The sequence below is a fragment of the Branchiostoma lanceolatum genome, chromosome 10 (assembly GCF_035083965.1).
Source record: "Branchiostoma lanceolatum isolate klBraLanc5 chromosome 10, klBraLanc5.hap2, whole genome shotgun sequence".
Classification (NCBI taxonomy): domain Eukaryota; kingdom Metazoa; phylum Chordata; class Leptocardii; order Amphioxiformes; family Branchiostomatidae; genus Branchiostoma; species Branchiostoma lanceolatum.
In genome coordinates this window covers 13,358,117-13,379,942 of record NC_089731.1, presented here as the reverse complement: position 1 = coordinate 13,379,942, position 21,826 = coordinate 13,358,117, and positions in this window count along the sequence as shown.

Below are 21,826 nucleotides of genomic sequence, written 5' to 3'. Positions count from 1 at the left end.
TCATAGAATAAAAGCTGTCGTACCCCACTAATACAAAAAATGTATATGATTCCTTACATTACCATACCGTACCTAGTCCCATCGTCATGTCTGAGGGTCAGGGGCTATGGTGGCATCTAGTACCAGCCTTTTCCATTCCCTCCTGTCTCCTACTCTATAGGATACCACTTATGATTCCATATATTATATATGATACCATACTGTTGAAAAAACCGGTGCTATACATAAAATATATTCCCCAATTGCAAGGTTGATACGGTTCCAACTTTGATATCTTGATATCTGAAAAATCCGACAATATATTATCAAATAAAGAAGGAGTTGAATTGGAAATGGTAAACCATATACTTACATTAATAATGTAAGTATATGGTTTAATGTCATTATCGGTTCCTTTGGTATTACAGAAACAAAGCCATTTTCCAGCACCTATCACAAAGAGCAGGCCACGCAATGCGTAATACCAAGATACGTTGGAGTACCTTTGATGCGGTGGTGCCTCAGTACGGATCTAGTGAGCCTTGTTGCAGTACTTTCGTTTTATCCTTTGATGTTGCAACATAAGCAGTTCGCGCCCTGCGTTTTATCGTATATCAACACTAGCGAGTTTCCAGAACTTGGCAGAAAAAGTCTCAAGTTGGAATGGGCCTTTAAGTAGCAAGCAAGGACGGTAAGCGCGGATTCAGGTTCCCTTTGTGGGTACATACCTCCTCGTAAACGACATCTCTTAGGAAGCTACTACTTAAATAAAAAGCAGAGGAAAAGCGACATGTGAGAGAAGACGGCATTGACAACAGATATCTAATAGGGTAATAGAACATGGATAACAAAGTATTCAAACCGATGATCATGAATTAACACAGTATTTGGCGACACGTAATGGACTTACGCTTAAAATAAAGTGGGAATCATCTACTGCAATTTCTTTGTTCAAAAACATTATCATAGGAATGGTGCACAAAAGCGCAGTTCTAGTACACCAGTACAGCAAAAGACCGACTAAATGTCCTTGCCACAGAATGAATCATCGAAGATCCACGGGCTTTGCTAACGATTTATGATACAATTGGAGGCTGAAAAATGTCATTCCCGGCGTAGTTAGGACTCAATTTTCCTTCTACGGTCGACCTTTTCCGTATCCTAGTAGATACATCAGTCTAGAACGACGCTATTCCTGAGAATGAAATGCAATAGAACATGGTAGTTTATTCTTCAAATGACAACGGATGGTCTTGACTATCTCAGTCGTCTTACTGGAGATCAGTTCAAACAGAGGTTACCTTTTTTATAACTTACCCATACCAATGATATTAACAGATTGTACAGATGAATTGTCATTCCAATAGATACAATTATGTTCGGCAGAGATTTGAATGGAGAATAAAGATATCATGCAAAAAACGTTGTCAAGCTAAAGTCAAATGTGAGACCGATTAACGTTTTTTTTAATTCATCGTTTTACAGTAACATTAGGCTGGTGGTTTATCTTCAGTCTCATTCCTATATCTTCTTTTATCATCTCAAGAATACCTTTAGTACAGCCATGTGATTGTTTAAGATTCTTATCAGAAGTTAGAAAGATTTGTTGATATTGAGGCAATAGAATAATTGTTTGTAGTGATCTTATGTATCATATATTCACAAATCTGTGCCCAACCCCTACCAAACTGTACCTTAAGAAAGAACGGTTAATGCCGACAGGGCATTCCAGTCTAAATAACGGATATTGATTGATTGATCTTGCGGCTGTATTTAATAATTAAAGAAATATTCTGGAGTTGATTCACAACATTTTGTGTTGAGCTGAGAGTTGCAACTCAGTAGTGTGTCGTCGTAAACAGAGTTTAACAGCTCCAACAATGATTTATGGTAAGTTTCCCCTCTTCCGTCAAGCGCAGAATATTTATGTTCCCGATACGGACGACCTATAGCTATGGATATCCCGGGGAAATGTAGCATATATCTAAATCAGAGGCAAGCACCATTTTCGCCACAGTGACACACCATATGCGTTTATCATGAACTGGGTCACTCGCTGGCACTACATCCATTACCAAATATAAATGAATTGAGCATAAATCATTCATATGCATTATTGTCGCTTTTTTATCGAATGCTACACTAGATATGCAACTAACCCGCGAGTGGAAGAAGGTGACTGTAAATATTTCAACGCCAACCAATTCATTTTGACTGGCTGTCCATTTTTGGATAGCATAGCGGCAGACAATTGGATTCAAGAGAATAGATTATGCTAGGACATTAACATAAGGCTTGACAAATAAGTAGCAGATTGATGTAAGGTTTTACTAAACATAATTGAAGTCGAAGATAAATCAGTGGAAAGTGAATTTTCATCTAAATATTGTATTGAAAACTAGAAAAAATGATTCGCACGCATGTAAACTGCTCTACAATTTTATATCAAAGAATAAATGTTGATATAGAAATATTTACTGTATATCTATAATACGTTAAAACCGTAGGGATTTAGCATTATGAAAGTTGTTGTTGTTCTATTCTTTCTAACTAACCACCACTAAATGTCTGTCTCACGGCAGTATTATTTTGTCCTAACTCAAAGTAGTTATTCCAATATGAAACACTTGGTCTTCGTGTGCAGCTAAAATCAAAACTAACAAAAAACAAAAATAAAGCTATGATTCCATCTTTCATGTCTTATGCTTAAACTTAAAAGATACAAGTATGTTAAGCATTTATGCTATACGAAACAAACAGATCAAGACAAATAGCTGCGATATTAATAAAAACTGCCGGGCGACAAAATGAAACTCATGGAACCATACTATGCTATCACACTACATGCAATTGGGAACGAAAAACTGCTAGAGGGGCCAATATCTTTAGCTAATCAGTTCATTCGTTTGACACTTTTGAGATATCCTATAACCTACCAGCCAATCGCGGTAAACATATCAACTTCCTCGTCAGGAGTAATAATGCCTAAAGCTCTACACAGACAGACCCTAGTGTATAATAAACTTGCATTGTTGGCTCATGAAATATAGCTGGAGACACGAAAGTGTTTTAAACTACTCCCTTAGGGCCTCCCCAAATGGACAAACATCCTCTAGTAATTACGGATCATAGATCTTTATATGCGCATTAAAATAAGTGCATTTCCAGGGAATTTTTAATCTGAGTTTTAATCTGAAAAACTTTTCTCTATCGAGTTACCATCAATTATCACATAGGTAGATGGCGTCGACCAATCAGAAGCCTCCATTGCCCACAATAAGTGGTCTGTTATCACGCCATAACACACCACTTATTGACGTCATGACATAACAAAACCGTTGCATTTTGTAGATGGGGGTATATTTTTGATGAATCTTTTTCTTAACCTTGTTTAAAATATCTTAATTGTCTTAAAATTCCCCCAAATGTCCTGAGAATACATGAAGAATTCACGAAAAAAGGAAAAAAATTCAATATAAGTAAAATTCAAACGGAAGGACTAAAAACAATATTTTTCACACCCCCGCCGTCAAAGTGGAACCGGCCCAGATCAGGCGATCGTTCGCAGAACGCGTTCGAACGTCCGCCATAAGAGTACCACAGTTTTTCGTCGAGGAACTGTCAGACGCCGACTTAGAGTCAGTTTTCGGGTCATGGGAAGTTAGGGAAGACGCCCAGGAACATACTTCATCAGCAGTTGAGGGGCAAGGAAGCTGACGAGTGTGACCAACAAGAAGCAGCGGGCACACAGAGTCCCCTCCCCACTCATCACATTGTATTTCCCGAAGTAGCAAATCATGACAGACAAAGAAATCGCCCATGAAACCTCCTACGTTTCTACCCAAGAGGACCCTAGACCGGTGTTCTATGAAATATGGTCCGGCGTGAGAATCTGTCCGATCCGGGGCGTGGCCTAAAAACTACGAAGGCCCACAAGTACAATGTATACCAACGAAGACTAATGTATCGCCCTACCTTACTGTCTTACAGTAACAAAGCACTGACAACGAATTATATTATACAAAGTAGGTAGATAAATCAAATCAGATATCCTATTAAAGCAGCAAGTGGTTCATTTCCTCATATATGGCGTCGTAGCAATTGGGTCCGAGTTAAGCAATTCGGTCCCAGCCCGCCTAGATTGCGGCCCAAATCACAATAATGGTACTCGTTAAACTTAAGCTCATTTTTGCCTCATACTGAAAGTATTCCTCATTACCTTTTGTTTACTACATCCTACAACGCATAACCCATAGGACTTGTCACAAACTTCGATGATTTTGAGACCACTTTCAAGTGTCGGGCGGACCAAATGTGTAGAAGGTCGTGCCTTCGAATTCTGAAAATCGCGGTATCTTTCCTCAAACCACTTCTCAAACATTTTTTTTTCGCTATGTGCTCGAGTTAATAAGACTGGTTGTAATGACATAAGCCACTCTGTTTGAAAGAGTGTGAGGGAGGACCACTTTCCACGGGCGGACCAAATGTCATACAAGGTCGTGAGAATCTGTCCGCCCTACTGAAAATCGCGGTATCGTTAAACAAAACACCACTTCTCAAACATGTTTTTTTTCGCAATGTTCAGACTCGAGTACATATGTCCGAGTTAATAAGACTGATTGGAATAACCTAACTCACTAAATTTGGAAGAGTGTGAGGGGGGGACCATTTTCCACGGGTGGACAAAATGTAATAGAAGGTCGTGAGAATCGGTCCGCCCTAATAAAAATCGCGGTATCGTTCCTCAAACCACTTCTCAAACATGTTTTATCGCAATATTAAGACTCAAGTACATATGTCCGAGTTAATAAGACTGATCGTAACAACATAAGTCACTCCATTTGGAAGAGTGTGGGGGGGCGACTTTCCACAGGCGGACCAAATGTCATAGAAGGTCGTGAGAATCTGTCCGCCCTAATGAAAATCGCGGTATCGTTAAACAAAACACTTCTCAGACATGTTTTTCCGCAATGTAAAGACTCAAGTAAATATGTCCGAGTTAATAAGACTGATTGGAATAACCCAACTCACTCTATTTGGAAGAGTGTGAGGGGGGGACCACTTTCCACGGGCGGACCAAATGTCATAGAAGGTCGTGAGAATCTGTCCGCCCTACTGAAAATCGCGGTATCGTTCAAAAAACCACTTCTCAAACATGTTTTATCGCAATATTAGGACTCAAATACATATGTCCGAATTAATAAGACTGATTGGAATAACCCAACTCACTCCATTTGGAAGAGTGTGAGGGGGGACCATTTTCCACGGGCGGACCAAATGTCATACAAGGTCGTGAGAATCTGTCCGCCCTACTGAAAATCGCGGTATCGTTCAACAAAACACTTCTCAAACATGTTTTTTTTCGCAATGTTAAGACTCGAGTACATATGTCCGAGTTAATACGGCTGATTGGGATAACCCAAGTCACTCCATTTGGAAGAGTGTGAGGGGTGACCATTTTCCACGGGCGGACCAAATGTCATAGAAGGTCGTGAGAATTTGTCCGCCCTACTGAAAATCGCGGTATCGTTCCTCAAACCACTTCTCAAACATGTTCTATCGCAACATTAAGACTCAATTACATATTAGGCTGGTTGTAATGACATAAGCCACTCCATTGTGAAAGTGAGAGGGGGGACCACTTTCCACGGGCGGACCAATAGTCATAGAAGATCGTGAGAATCTGTCCGTCCTACTGAAAATCGCAGTATCGTTAAACAAACCACTTCTCAAACATGTTTTTTCGCAACGTTAAGACTCAAGTACATATGTCCGAGTTAATAAGACTGGTTGTAATGACATAAGCCGCTCCATTTGGAAAGGGTTTTTGAACGATACCGCGATTTTCAGTAGGGCGGACATATTCTCACGACCTTCTATGACATTTTGTCCGCCCGTGGAAAGTGTTCCCCCCTCTCACTTTTCAAATTGAGTGAGTTGGGTTATTCCAATCAGTCTTATTAACTCGGACATATGTACTTGAGTCTTAACATTGCGAAAAAACATTTTTGAGAAGTGTTTTTTGAACGATACTGCGATTTTCAGTAGGGCGGACACATTCTCACGACCTTCTATGACATTTGGTCCGCCCGTGGAAAGTCGTCCCCCCCCCTCACACTTTTCCAAATAGAGTGAGTTGGGTTATTCCAATCAGTCGTATTACCTCGGACACATGTACTTGAGTCTTAACATTGTGAAAAAACATGTTTGAGAAGTGTTTTGTTTAACGATACCGCGATTTTCAGTAGGGCGGACAGATTCTCACGACCTTGTATGACATTTGGTCCGCCCGTGGAAAGTGGTCCCCCCTCTCACTTTCACAATGGAGTGGCTTATGTCATTACAACCAGCCTAATATGTAATTGAGTCTTAATGTTGCAATAGAACATGTTTGAGAAGTGGTTTGAGGAACGATACCGCGATTTTCAGTAGGGCGGACAAATTCTCACGACCTTTTATGACATTTGGTCCGCCCGTGGAAAATGGTCACCCCTCACACTCTTCCAAATGGAGTGACTTGGGTTATCCCAATCAGCCGTATTAACTCGGACATATGTACTCGAGTCTTAACATTGCGAAAAAAAACATGTTTGAGAAGTGTTTTGTTGAACGATACCGCGATTTTCAGTAGGGCGGACAGATTCTCACGACCTTGTATGACATTTGGTCCGCCCGTGGAAAGTGGTCCCCCCCTCACACTCTTCCAAATGGAGTGAGTTGGGTTATTCCAATCAGTCTTATTAATTCGGACACATGTACATAAGTCTTAACATTGCGAAAAAACATGTTTGAGAAGTGTTTTTTGAACGATACCGCGATTTTCAGTAGGGTGGACAGATTCTCACGACCTTCTATGACATTTGGTCCGCCCGGCCCGTGGAAAGTCGTCCCCCACTCACACATTTCCAAATGAAGTGAGTTGGGTTATTCCAATCAGTCTTATTAACTCGGACATATGTACTTGAGTCTTAACGTTGCGAAAAAAATATGTTTGAGAAGTGCTTTGTTTAACGATTCCGCGATTTTCAGTAGGGCGGACAGATTCTCACGGCCTGCTATCACATTTGGTCCTCCCGTGGAAAGGTGTTCTCCCTTACACTCTTCCAAATACAGTATCTTAGTTATTACAATCAGGTTCGTTAACTCGGTGAATAATTCTAAACTGTCATAATGGTAGGCGTCTTTTATTTTTTTCTTCAGCTACTGTAGTTTGGTATGTAGTACAGGAAAACACTATCTGAACTACTACTGAAGCTTTTATAAGTAAACGAACACCTCATCTTGTGTGGTATTTGATTTCATACTCTGTTGGGTTAAGGCAGCCCAGGCTCGAAAATTCGTGTTCGAGTTCCGGCCGCGTGCCAGTGGCGCGGCCGAACTCGAACACGGTTCGAAATGTTCCACTACGGAGCATTTCGGGGAGCGCAAGGTCTATTACACAACACAATCATATGTATCAACTCAGGTGTACGTATAAGCACAAAATTGTTTTATAGGCCAGGATTTGGATTGTATTACATTCTAAATGTTTCAATCAAATGATTTGGAAGTTGTCTCCTGCACAAATGTTGCATGTGCCGCGCCGAGTCCTACTAGCGCTGTTTTGACGGAGGTATTCCAAATAGAACGGGAGGTTCTATATGTTCGATATGGTGTTCGAATGTCATAGGTGTTGGATTACGCGGGAGACAACGAGCTGCTTGTGTGGGATTTGGGTTATGACTTTTACGCAATTACGCGCAGCTCAAAATAACAGAATTCAGCTTTTGAGTAATCAAATGTAACTTATTATTCCTTTCTTATCAAAATTGTCCGAGGCTATTTTGCATAGATTTTACCTGTTTTTAACTCGGGCGAATTTTCAATACAAAATGACTGCAAAATAGCTGTTTCTGATGTTTCTGACCCAAAGAAACAATGTAATCGTCATTTTAAACAAAATAGCCTCGAACAAAAATATTTTATATGGGGTTAGCTCTTTCCTTGCAAAATATTATGATGAAAGGTGGTGTTACCGCCTGCGCGCATAAATCCATAAAATACACGTTTTTTTAACCAAAATGTGTATTTTTAACCCAAAATCCAGCAGTAGAGAAACTTAAGTCACCTTTATTCAATGTGTTTTAAGTAGTTCTAAAACTGTGTGAAGTTTCATCGTGGTGCGACAAGGCTATCGATAGTTACAGAGTATAATCATATATGTACAGAAAAATACTTCCTGGGCCGCCTTAACCCAACTGAGTATCTTTTAACTATGTTAAACCTTACTCCAATGTAAACAGAACTCCGTGATTAATAGTGCTTCATGCACGATAATACATTGTATGTGTGGGCCTTCGTAGTTCTAAGACCGCGCCCACTTCCTGTGTCATCGCACCAAATATGGTATCCGGACCGATTCTCACGTCCGGACCAAATCTCATAGAACACCGGTATGTTCACGTTTCTGAGGGGTTTTACCTGACAAAAATTAAAAATATTACTGGCAAAGTGATGTCGTCTTGTTCAAAACAAACGCCCCCCTCCCCATGGCCCAAGTCACGAACACGTAACTTCCCGAAACCGATGTGTTGGCATCGAAAGAATTACGGTCAAAATCGCCCAAATTCTTACAGGTTTGTACCTACAATGATCTCGGCTCGATATGTGTACGCTTCTGTGGGATTTTTTTCCGGCTTGAGTAATAATTATCCGGGGAAACTACAACTTGCGGCAAAGGGGAGGTAAACATGTACGATTCTTACCACACCTAGGCGTCTAACAACCTGTCAATTTATAACCGTGTGGGCTCGAAGACAAGTCACCGCTTGTTTACATTGGATTATATGAAGATCATATGTACAATGGATTGATTTTACATGTATAGTATTAAATAAAGAATCTATGTATTATACAGAAATTTTTCTCTCTTATATGGGTCAGTTTGGATAGGCTATGTGATAATAACGTTAATGACCCGCCTGTTCCTCGGTGTATATGGTGTCATAACGCCTGGTCATGTGCTATAACCACCTCATAAAACCACCTCGTTCGCTTCGCTCACTCGGTGGTTTTATTCGGTGGTTATAGCACATGACCAGGCGTTATGACACCATATACACCTCGGGGCGGGTCATTAACCCTTGATTAAAGACATACAGCCACACAGGTGATATCAAACGAGGATCATCCTATTTAGGCCTCTGTTTATGTGTAACAGATATAGATAATAAGGTACCTGTCAGCAAAGCTTTTAACTATGATGAGTGGGCGAAAGAACCATTAAAACAAATTCTGCTTGCGTTGATGGAGGCTTTAAGCATCAATAGTTTATGCATTATCTGGATTGCAATGTAAGGGAATGATTTATGTACCAGTAAAAGAGGGAATATACTTCAAGCAGAGAACTTTGCATCTGGGTAACGTATTTGCTGTTCGATTGTAGTCTTATTTTAAACAAATGTCAATTCAAACGTGCAGAAATCACGTGTGTAAGCTAGAAACCTTCATGTTTATCAAGAAACTCCATTAGTAAAACAACATGTGTATACTAATCGTAGTGGAGACCTTAACGCCGTATACAAAAATTCAATTACATACTTTCATATTTGTGGTTATAAAGTTATAACATAATAACAATAAATACATACAATTTAAAGGACAATTACTTAACACTACCCAAAACCTAATATTATTTAGTTAAACTCAAATATATAATTATGAAAGCTAACAAAAAGTTGCCGTCACCTTTTCAAGAGGTCAGATGGATACTCATAACCCCTCCAAAAATGATGAAGTTGTATTTGGACATCATAATCTTCTTACTGATCATCTGATGGCCTAGATTTCGTCTCACTAACTTGTAAATCCTGACACCGTGTCAAACATTCAACCAGATCCATCACACATCCGGTAGGATCTGTCACACATACTGTGTTGTCTTCTTATTTCCAAGACGACAGAAGGATCCCCCCCCCCCCGTGCCCTTCAAAAGTTATGAAGTTGTATTTGGATTTATAATCTTTTTACTGACCATCTGATGGCCGAGACTCTGCCTCACTAGCACGTACATCCTGACATCCTGTCAAACATTCAACCAGATCCATCCCACATCCAGCAGGCTCGGGTAGACATGCTGTGTTCTCGTCATCTTTCTAAGATGACAGAAGGACCCCCCAGTATTCTAAAAAATGATTAAGTTGTATTTGGACATCATAATCTTCGTACTGACCATCTGGTGGTCGAGATTCCCCCTCAATAACATGTACATCCTGACACCGTGACAAACATTCATCCAGATCCATCCTAGATCAGGCAGGCTCTGGTACAATGCTTTATGTCCCCCTCCAAAAGCATGACGTTTAAGTTGTATTTGGACATCATAATATCCTTACTGACCATCTGATGGCCGACATTTCCCCTCACTTACATGTACATCCTGACACCGTGTCAAACATTCATCCAGATCCATCCTACATCAGGCAGGCTCTGGTACACATGCTGTGTCGGCATCGCGTTTCCTGATTAGCGATCGATCTTACCGTCGTGATGAATTTAAATGTTATGAAATGTACTTTACCCCGGAAACAGTGATGCAATTAATAGTTAGTCTGCTGACAATATCATCACGGTTGACCTCTTGCGGTGGAGGGAGCTTATCCCTCGTGGCGTCAATCGAGGCCCTTGTAAGGTGTTCTATTACAACTTCGACTTCCAGTGTACAATGGGAATAGACGTTCGATAATGATAAATAGTATTGAAATGTCGAAAGTTGTACATCAACCAAGACATGTAGAAGTCGTTCTTAAGAATAACGTTTTTGGAAATGACAATGAAGCACAAGTATGTAGTATGGGTACATATCAAATGTACCAGATATATCAACCAAGCAGAAGTACTTACATGAAACAGCTTGCGCCGTGTGAAGATGACCGCAACGCCAAAGCACCCACCCTTGCAAGCGCGTCGAAAAATCTTTTCCACTTTGAAGAAAACCGCGAAGGTACTTTCTTCTTCTTCTTCAGCTTTCTTGTGGGATTAGGTGCATAGCTCCGCGTGAAGTGCACTTTTCGGCGCTAATATCGGACCGTGATGCTGATCCCTGTATATATATCAGGCCTTGACGGATCATCTGTTTAACCTGCCTGCAAATGCAATGTACACTTTACTGCCAGCGGCATCTACTCCCTTAATACATCATCCGCCTGTCCACACCAACGCGTATGAAGCTAATGGCTATAATACCTATGGATCTGGAAAAGAATGCGTGAGGGGGCTGGCATGATTAGATGGGGACGATTAGCCTCGTTGTTTAGACCAACAGCATCAACAAAATCCCTCTGTATTCCTTAAGCTACTAACGAATTCAACAACAGCAGGTGAGGACGGAAAGGCAATCTCGCTTTGTCGTATTCCTACTCTCAAGACTGTTGGCAGTAAAGGGCCATAAATGCAGAGGGAGTCACGAGTGCTAAACAGCACATTTCTACACTGGAAATCATTGTTTAAATCCGCCAGTGCGGATCTTGTGTTGCCCCATTCTCCGGAGGGGTCGATGATCTGGTATATGGCGTATTGCTTGCCGCCCGTTATACGTTAATAGGTACGTTCGTCGTCTGGTACGCCCGTGCAGTGAAGGAGGTCTCACGTCTGGAAGGCACCACTGGGAACACATTTATGGATTGAATTGAGATAGATAATTCACATCAGTTACCACAGATAACGTCATTAAGAGGGCTTCTTAAATTCGACGCTGCTGTCAAGAAGATATATATATCTATCTGATGGCATTTTTAAACCAAATGAGAAAGGATGGTAGGTGCATGGGTGGGTCTCTTTCAATGACTTTCCTTGAGGGCAGTCATTCACGGATCATTAATTTCTGTAACAGAGTGCTGCTGGGTGTCGTCACTTCACCTTTAAATCCGGGTTGTGGTGATCCGGAAACATGCCAAGACCCAACTCATGCCAGAGCTTCATGCTATAAAGGTCTTGATGAATGTAAGATTTGAAAGACGAACTGAAATTCATTGCCATGCCGGCCAGATAACATTTTGTAACGTTATTCCTGCATGTTAAGAGTCGACCAAGCCGATTACAACACTGCAAAACACACACATTACAACAAAACTAAGGTTTATCGAGATAAGCAGAGTCGGACAATGGAGCGCCGCATGAACTTCCATCGACCTGCAAACAATCATCTTATCGACTCATTTTGTTTTAACCAGATTTGATTAGAAGATTAAATGACAGTACATGAACCGTTGAACGATCCGTCAATTACCACGAGAGTACTCAGGAGGCCGCCAATTAATCTTTGATATCAGCAGCTAATTCTCTTCACTTTCCAAATTATAAAGTGTAGGCTTATCTATCTTTTGTTTGTGCTTGCACAATAACAACCGCCCATTAAAGCATTTCGATTGTGCTCTTGTTCCAGCAGGGGGCTGTGAAATTGCAGGCTACGATTAATCGCTAAGCCCCAAATGAGGTAATCAATTGACTCCTGCCGTTCTTCATTAAAGCATATTGATTTCGTCCGCACACCAACTGCGAAAGAATGATCAAACTTCATATCTTGCCGACATGCTGACTTTGAGAAATTGGATCTTATTAGACATTTTACAGGAACATTACAGGTTTGCTTTTAGATGAGCAATGTGTCATTTAGTCTAGGAGTTTAAAGTAAATTAAACGCAATCCAAACTGGTAATACCAAAATGATGCAAGAAGCCATACCAGATGCTAGAGTTTCTGTTTGCACCAGGTCTATCAGTTAGAGGTCGGATGTTACTGAAATGGATTTCTTACAACGGAATCTCCCCATGGGTGTTCAGTCAGACAACCATTCTAAATTCATTCTGAACTGCGCAGTAACCTCCTTCAGGCAAGGGTCATCCGATGCCAAGTCTTGTGTGACCCTAGTGCTCTCTACCGCTCTTCAAAGCCCATCATTTACAAAAATGAACCCAAAGTAAGTTTGAAACTAGCTTTACGTAGCTTTTTGCTCTGTATTTTTCCACAAGATCTCGATAGCATGTATCAACACATTAAATATATCGCATAGTCCCTACGTGTAAGATACCCACAATCCAGAATTTGTCAAAACTATCTGTAAATCTAGGCAATTTCTTGTCACTTGTAATTATATGACGTGACCGTTAATGACTTCTCGTATTAATTATTCCCTTTTTAGCTATGTCGTTAGTCGTAACTATAAGGTATGTTATTGGCTTGATTTGGATTTTTTAATTTCTAGTTTTTATTTTTTTTATCAACAAAATGAGGAACTGTTGTACTAAGACTCTAGAAGAGTGATATTCGTGCATGGGAACACCACCAAGCAGATTCCCGTTACATACTGGTCCTGATGCCAGGAAACTTCACTTCATCTTTACAACTAGCTACACGTACATGTGTGTGAAATGGCGAGAGGACGTTGAGAATGCATTCAGATTGCAATGTCCTTCAGTAATAATGACGTTCGAAACTGATGTGATATACGGAAACGACCATCAGTCATCCAAGATTTACAAGACTAATTTGTGCAGTTGGTTGATGACTGCTATTAGTAAATAGCGCAACGTCAATACTTGGGAAGTGCATTGTTCAGATGGAAATGGCAAATAAATGCCATCGGTAACGTAGAAGCACCCTTAAATGTGCACTAAATTAAGGAAGCCAAATAGGCATCAAGGTTTGAAAGTATTCCCAAGAGGGCAGGAGCTTTGGGACGTCGTGGTGGTAGTTTGTCCTATCCTGTGTACGAATGTTGAGGATATCGTTCACAGCATAACGATAAATCTATAAAGAAGCATGGCGGTACTCATCGCAGGCGGTGGAGTGGCTTACGTGCATTTCTGCTAGTTCACATGGGAAAGGATGACCAACACATCCCTACTTTTGATGAATTATTTGCAGGTATCTTCTCCTTCAGAAGAAGACATTTCCATCAAGCGTTGTATTTTCTCTGGTCTGTACTTTAAGACCAGGATTTGTTGAGCCTGTAACATACAAGGCATAGAAGTAAGGATGACAGCCCTCCGAACTTCCCAAGTAAACCATGTTATTCAGCGATCCTATATGTAGGCTTGCTGACTTTTAATGAGAGTTTGTGGAAAATGTTGTTCGTGATCATCATCCATTTCGGTCAAAACTTCATTTCCAAACTTTTCCTCGGTAAGCCATTCTACTATGTACAAGACTACACAACAAGTATGGCTTTGATTTTTTGTCTGCACCTTTAACACCTTCAAGACCTTTTTCTTAAGTAACCCGTTCAATACTTGACAGCAGATGGGAATTGATATCGTCGGCTGCTAAAGCGCACTAATAAATCATGTGGAATGCCATAATCTTAAAAGCCGTGAACTCTTAGTAAATACCTCTAAGGCGTTTTGATACAAGGCAAGACATAATTCTTGTATTGGTATGCATGTGCCCAGGAAGGGACATTCCAGATATGTTTATTGAATACAAACGTCATTTTTAGTGTAAGGCCGTTCCATATATAACGTCGCGTAATTGGACGGGGGTTTGTTTAATCATAGACGAAGTACAATCTATCATTTTTGTCACAGACACTGTAGAGTATTTTAAGTTTTCTCATGCCATTTGGTGGCAATTCCCAAAAGTATTTACTGCATTTAAGCTCAGGCAGTGTTGACATGGATTTGTTTTGCCTTAGGGTGGGGCAACGATACTACAAATCACTGGATTATATGAATTACTGCGTCTACTTGTTGTGGCAAAATGCCTAATTGTTATTCTTCCATCAGTCTGCTCACCCTGACATGAATTTTGAGTGCATGATTTTTATACATTTGGTTATAGCAACACCCGGCCCGAAAAAAGTATATTTTATTACCAAGTGTATCCAACATGATTTTTTTCAGAAGGGCTACTTCATGTAATTCGCCACATTGTGATATTTCATAAGGAGCATATATGTCATCTTGACGACTTATAAATCTAGGTAGCAACTATGACCAGTAACATGTAAGGTGGCTTAAATTGTTCATTGTTGGGTTTTGATAACAATGATCAGTTTCGATAAATAGTGGTAAATATATACCAGTCTGTTGTGAAAAAGTATCACAATATCCGTACGTTGTGTCTGATGTTTATGATTCTGTGTCCATTTCAACATTAAGAGACGCCACTAGCAATCACCAACTTGGGAAAGACTCCAAAACTTCACACACGCCGTCCACATCTACCAGACAACCAGGAAGGCCTTACGTGGATTGTTTTAACAGAAGACGACTCAGTGGCGTCATGATTTCAAAAAAAGTTCCGAACTTCTACAGTACGTGTACTTAAAATGTCAATGCACCTTTGTTGAATGCGGATTCTTTTCTTTGTTGTGAGTATTGGCACTATTACTTATGAGTTTAAAATAAGTGGGGATAAAGTGCAGTGCACATGCGCTCTGCCGATTATGTAAAATTGTCTGGTGGTAGTTCCAAATGGTTTAAAGCAACAATATGCATGGATTGTAAATAAGGAGCCTATTAAGGTAGAAGAAAGGTATTGAATTTTTCAATTAAAGACCATGCTTGTACAATAAAATCACCCAATAAATTCAGCTAACGTAAACTACCAGAGTCAGTCTGCCACTGACTGTCGTGGTGTTCACATCGGTGGAGGCCTCACTGACAGGCTAAGACTGTCACCACCAATATTTGAAATGTAGAGACAACGGAATTCATGTATTATTAAACATGATGAAGTTAGCTTTTTGTAACCCAGAAAATAAATTACAACACTGGCCAAAATATCACGCTGTTTGGTAGTATAAGTACAGACATAAGCGGACAGTTCATGTGCAGTTCTACCTTACATTTAGTTCCACAGAGCTCAAGTCTATAACTGGCTTTTAGAATACTATGTAGACACACAGCAACAAGTCATATTTGTGGACACACGACTATCAGACATTTGAATTCAACTGTGAGGAGGGCATTTCCAAGTTGCAAATATACAGTTAAACATTTTGAAACAACTTTGACAGGCCGATTTGAAAGTTAATTTTTGAACACAAGGTTGATTTTCTAAAAACTGAAAGTTGTTTTGCCTATGTAGTTTTCTTACAATCATTCTGTGTCATTCTGTATCGTTTCATAAGGTTACTTTGAAAACAAGTAGAAAAAATATTTGAATCTTGTTCACCAGTATTATGCTAATTTTCTCCTGCCATTGTTTCAAGCCAGAGACAGTCTGGCATATTTATGTGTTTATGCAGTTATGGGGGTTAATCCTCATTTCAAACTTCAGCAAGGCCACAGTGGGATGCACTTCCTAAATTAGTTTATGGTCCTGAACCCTGGGTCCATATTGTCGATTTTTAAGGCAACACCAATTCATTTTCTTTCTTCTCGGATATTTCAAAGTGAAAATTTAGCAAGGAGACACCATAGAAGCAAAGAGCAGGGAGGAAAAGTTAATCATAACTGTATTCGCGCCTTGGAACTGAATGCACAAAGGCATACATTTCGTTCTCACGCTTTCGTTTCACCCAGTTCTTAAAATGGTGTAGCATAATTAGATACTTCACCTGGCTTGCTGACCTCTGTCATGGTATTTTATTTGTGACTGATTTATTTAGTTACATGTAAGAGGAAGCTTCTGTAACTGAAAGCTTGTTTTCAGATTGTCTGTTTTTGAATCTCTGCTTATTCACAAGAAGCTCAAATCGGCCTGCTTTTTATTGAGGTACGTGGGAAAACTCTCTACTCCAGGAAGCTGCGTTAACGAGAGCAAATCAACTTAATCTACATGGAAAATATTCTCCATGTAATCACCCACGCCATTCATCAATTTATATGCCAACCACCAACTAGAGATGTTAATGTCATTTGTAAGTCCATTGTCATGTAAAAAAAATTCAGTGAGACCCATCACAGAAATTCTATTTTTACTTACCTAGGCTGACCAAATGTAGGCCTTGTGTCAGTGTTGATGAATACAAATATCAATTAATTAATACAAATACAAAATATGATTCAAATACCAAACCCTCCATCTCTGTCTATGCACTAAGAAACGTATGCATCCATAGATCATTAAGTCAGGACCTTTAGTCAGGAACTTACAGCACAATGAAAAAAACATAACGAATGGCTCATCCCCTCATCACTTCCTATATGCCATATTGAATTGAAGTGGTTTCCTTAAGAAGGATACGCCGAGAATCTCCATCCCCATGAATCTTGGGACTCGTATAGTGGACGTGACAAATTAATGGGCGACGAAGTGTCGTAAAATCCAATACAACTTAACCATCAGCAGTTCTGAGCCGTTTTTACTTTACGATTCAGAACTGCTGTAATTTGGCATTCATGTTGAAATTGCAGTAGAACGTAGCGTTATACCTTAAATATATGGCGAATATTAAAGACTTCCGCACGGATAATGGTATTGCCCTCTTTGGAATTGTGAATTTTCCGCCTCAGCGAAAGATTATGGGCCCATTTGAGGTGCTGATCATTTAGTCTTAACGACTATTGTAAGTCATAACAGACGCCATTTCCGTTTGAGTCATGGATGATGGGCCCAATATAAAACGATTCAACGTAAAACACAACGTCACGTTCATTTATGTGCGGAAGAAAGTTTTATTTCACCACCAAAGACTGACTGATATAAACAAATACCGCAGCCGCAAGCCCATTCCGTTGCACCCAAACTTGAGACCTGCAGTGTATGAATAAGTCATATTACGTAGTGTGTTGCCATTAAGCGTGAACTCCCAACGATTGATTCTGCAGTTAGCCCTTAGTCCACATAAGCCTCAAAAGTGGACGTTCTATAATGTAAATTGCAGGTTTGAGTGCAAATAAAGCCGCCAACACTTTGGGTATTTTCCTAAATCGGTCAGACTTTCTTCCAAGAGTTACCAACTGGCCTGAAGTGCACATGACTAGATTGAGGCCTGGAACTGCGGAGAAGGTCGAGGAATCATTGAAATGAAGATTGGTGCCATGAAGGGGGTGATATTGAGAAACGATTGCAAGACCTATTTACATAGACATTCCTTGCCCATGTATTTACATTATACTTCTATTAAAAAATTGTCTTAAATTGATAATAAAAAAAAATTGAAACTAGACGGCGGTCCTGTATATTGGCGCAGCATATACAAACGTAAGCAAAGAGGGTGCAACAGACTTAAGGACAACCTATCATTAATCTCTACCAGTCTAACTACGCCGGTTATAGCAAGAATATTTGACACAGATGACAGAGAGGACAACAGACGCATTCGTTGGATTAAGGAGGCAGTATGGATCAGGAAGTCATCGCCAGTGATAAACCGAGACGAGGGGGGATACAAGCTCAGTCACATTTGGGATTACGTTCTCGCCGCAAAAGCGCCACCTACATCGGCTACTTATAGCGGTGAGAAGCAGTAATCCTGTCAAAAGCCCTGAAGAAGGTGTCTGACAGACACCGAAACGTCAGCATGTGAGATTACCTGGTTGTGTTAAAAGAAACTCCAAATATCCTATGTTCTACCAACCTGATGAAATTATTTTCGGAAATATTTGCCAGGGTTTCATTTGCCGGCTCCGGAAATGTGACCTTCAGAGTGGACTGACTCTACTGGCTTACCAATCCTTTTCATGCCGAATTCTACGATCCGTACGCCCTAGGAGGGCCTGGAGGAGGCTGACCTACCATACGTATTAAACCAGGACAAATCAGGGTATCTTCAACAATGCTAGCTTGAATCATGAAGTGTAGGCATTCATTGTTTATGACCAGGATGCAGGGTAATCATCATGATAACCACAAACTATATATCCATATCATCCAATATATATATCAGCTCAAGTATTATAAGTGAGGGACTGCGATGTGCTGATGAACTCGTATGCTGCTAGCAGGATGTTAGGTACTTCCTCTAGCTCTACGTGTGGCGAATAATAATGGCCTCTGAGGCAACTGGAGTTGGGGCTCCATGGCAACGTATGAAAGACCGCAAGGGTCTCCTGGTGATTACCGCATGACGTACCGCGTAGGAGTTGGCGGAAGCGTCACCAAAAAAGAAACACCCCGTTTTCTTTTACTATGACAGATGGGTGCATAGAACGATAGATTAGATCTCCTGCTATTAGTTAATGTTCCTCAGAATGATTTATGACCTGCAAATGTGATTTGAATTGATGACGTCTGCAAAAGAAATCGCGTCTTCAGAAAACAAGTTTTTGTAAGTTTGAAACTTACGCCGGGATGAGGTTGTATTATCACTTGAACACCTATTGATGTCTAAGACAAAGTAAGCTTAACCAAAGTCCCTAACATGAAGCCGACATCTACAATTTGATTTTGGGTAACCTTTGCATGGTACAATTTGACCTATTGTCTTATTTGTCCAGCTTTTGGGTTGGAAATATGTGATATGATAGTTCAAAGACGGCCTGATGACTTTGGGGCTGTCAGAGGTGCGCGTTAACGGCACTTGTGACTCCCACGGACATGAACCATACGTTACAAGCTAGGCTACGTCGCTTCTTTTCAACAAAATGGTTCCTCACGCAAGGAAAATGATAACGGGTACTCGATCATTGCATTTGCGGCTTATTCTTCCAGTCCATTTGTATCGCTCTCTCGTGATTTGATGTCGTTTTGTCCAAATCTAGTTCCAGTCTGTTTTGTCTGAGGTCCAATTTATCCCAGCGTGACTTATCCCCGTCGACGCACAGGTCTCCAAAGTGTCGTCACAGGCCATGTACGTTTGCTATCCACTCAGAGGAAACAGCCTACCTTGATCCTTCAACCTATCATCAAAGTTGGCATTTCAACTCAGCTAGCAGCTACGCTTTTAAAATTTGTGTTTGATATCCATACAACTACGCATGCTTGTTCAAAATATCTACAGAAAAGGCAAAAGATAGGTGGAGAAATAATACAGCATAATTATCAGATGAAACAAGACATATAAAACCATTAAGAGAGCAATTGATAAGTGTATAAAAGTGATATGAAAATTAATCTAATTATTAGTTGATAATTTCTTTCTTACATCCATTGAAGAGTTGGTTTGCTGGCGAGATCTTGCATCAAATAAAACCAGATGTACCTTAGATTTTCCAATGCATGGGTGTCAAAGCTTCATGCATTGATTTTTTTAAATATTTTTGAGCATCTCTGGCCGTGTCTATAAAATCTAACCATAACCATCATCAAGATTGGCCTCACCGTTGTACCAAATGAATGGCATTGAGCCTTTTACACTTTCTTAAAATAGACTTTAGCTTGTACCATCTGGAGGCCAAGAATGTGTCAAGATGACCGATGGTGAGTTTGTCTACATGTGATAGTAAATCACGTGCCATCTGGCCATCTTTATGTTCCATGCTTTACACTTATTCATAACTTTCTCCAAAGCATGACCATCCCGAGCAAATGTTCATGCCTTTGTCAGAGTGCCATCTATCCTAGCATTTCCACGTGAACGCAAACGCCCAACTCAGCTGACGCGTTTCTTTAAGCAATTGCTGAGATTACAGACGTTCTGGTTATTTGATATTACAAATTGACATGGTAAATATTAGATAAGTATACTTACAGCTGGTAAGACTGACCGGCTCGATGGGAACATTACCATGAAACTTTCATATGACTGTCAAAACTTGCACGTACTCCATCTTGTCTTAAATGACCTTTACGGTACTGTACAGTCTCGTGTGGTAACTGCTCTATTTCTAACAGTGTTAAGTACAGGTGACCAAGACAAATTTAGTTCCCCCTGGCACGCTCTTAGTTCAAAGAGCTCCTTTAGATCATAGCCTTCTTTTCTTCAGGTATTACTTAAAAAAGGGGTATGCAGTATATATTGCCTTTATGCAGCTTATCCTAAACCCGTCGTGTGTGTAATGCACTCTGTGTTAACCGCGTAATGTATACGTACTTATTTTGCTGGTGTAAGCAATTTTGTTATTTCTAAGCATGATTGATTGACCACAAAAGGCAGTGGTATTTCCGTTCTATAGTGTTGATTCATACTTTAACACTGACTTTCACGTATCTAAGCTCTATTATACTTTTCCTTTGAAGCGTAGACATTGGTGTTCAGCCCAGGCGAACCTTGTGCCCTTTATCTGACCGAGGCCTCCTCATGGATTGCTGGAAGTCGAACTTGTCTCCAGAACTGTAAGTTAAAGATAATCAAGCAGGCGAAATTGCACACTGGTAGGATTAAAGTTCAAGTATCGTAATCCCCCTCCACCAACTTCTTATGTTGTTGCGAGGCACCAAACTCAGTACTTCAACATCAAACTAGAATCTATCCATTGTAAGCTTTTCTTTACTTTACCATTGGGGGTTTGATTTAGTAAACAAGCACTCTGTGTCAGACAATCTGTGTCACAGCGGTAGATAGCTTCTGTTGAGGAAACATACTCATGCACCTTTATTTCAGCAGTAAGCTTCGGGATAGGGTACGTGTTTTGAATGATAACCATATTGTCCATTGCGTGGCGGATTGTCATATATCAATCGTTCTGGTATCAGAGGATTCTAGTTAAATTCCAAGAAGACAACGACCTTTTGTTTCTGGCATCGCGTTCCTCGATCCTTCTCACTGTTATCAACGACCCACGTCCCACCCTGAGGACGCCGTGACCTCTGCCGGTGAAATTGGAGAAGAGACGAGCAGTTTATCTCTGTAATATAGTATCGTATGCTGTTATCATTTATGTGCGGAAACGAACATGGTGTAAGCTGCGGTCCATATCTAAATATCTAAACCGCTGTCTTCTTGCCACTGAAGAGGACATCTGATTAGCTGCCATGAATAAACCTTGAAGTTACTGACGATATCGATTGCTATGGGAAGTAGGATATTTTAGGATATAGCATT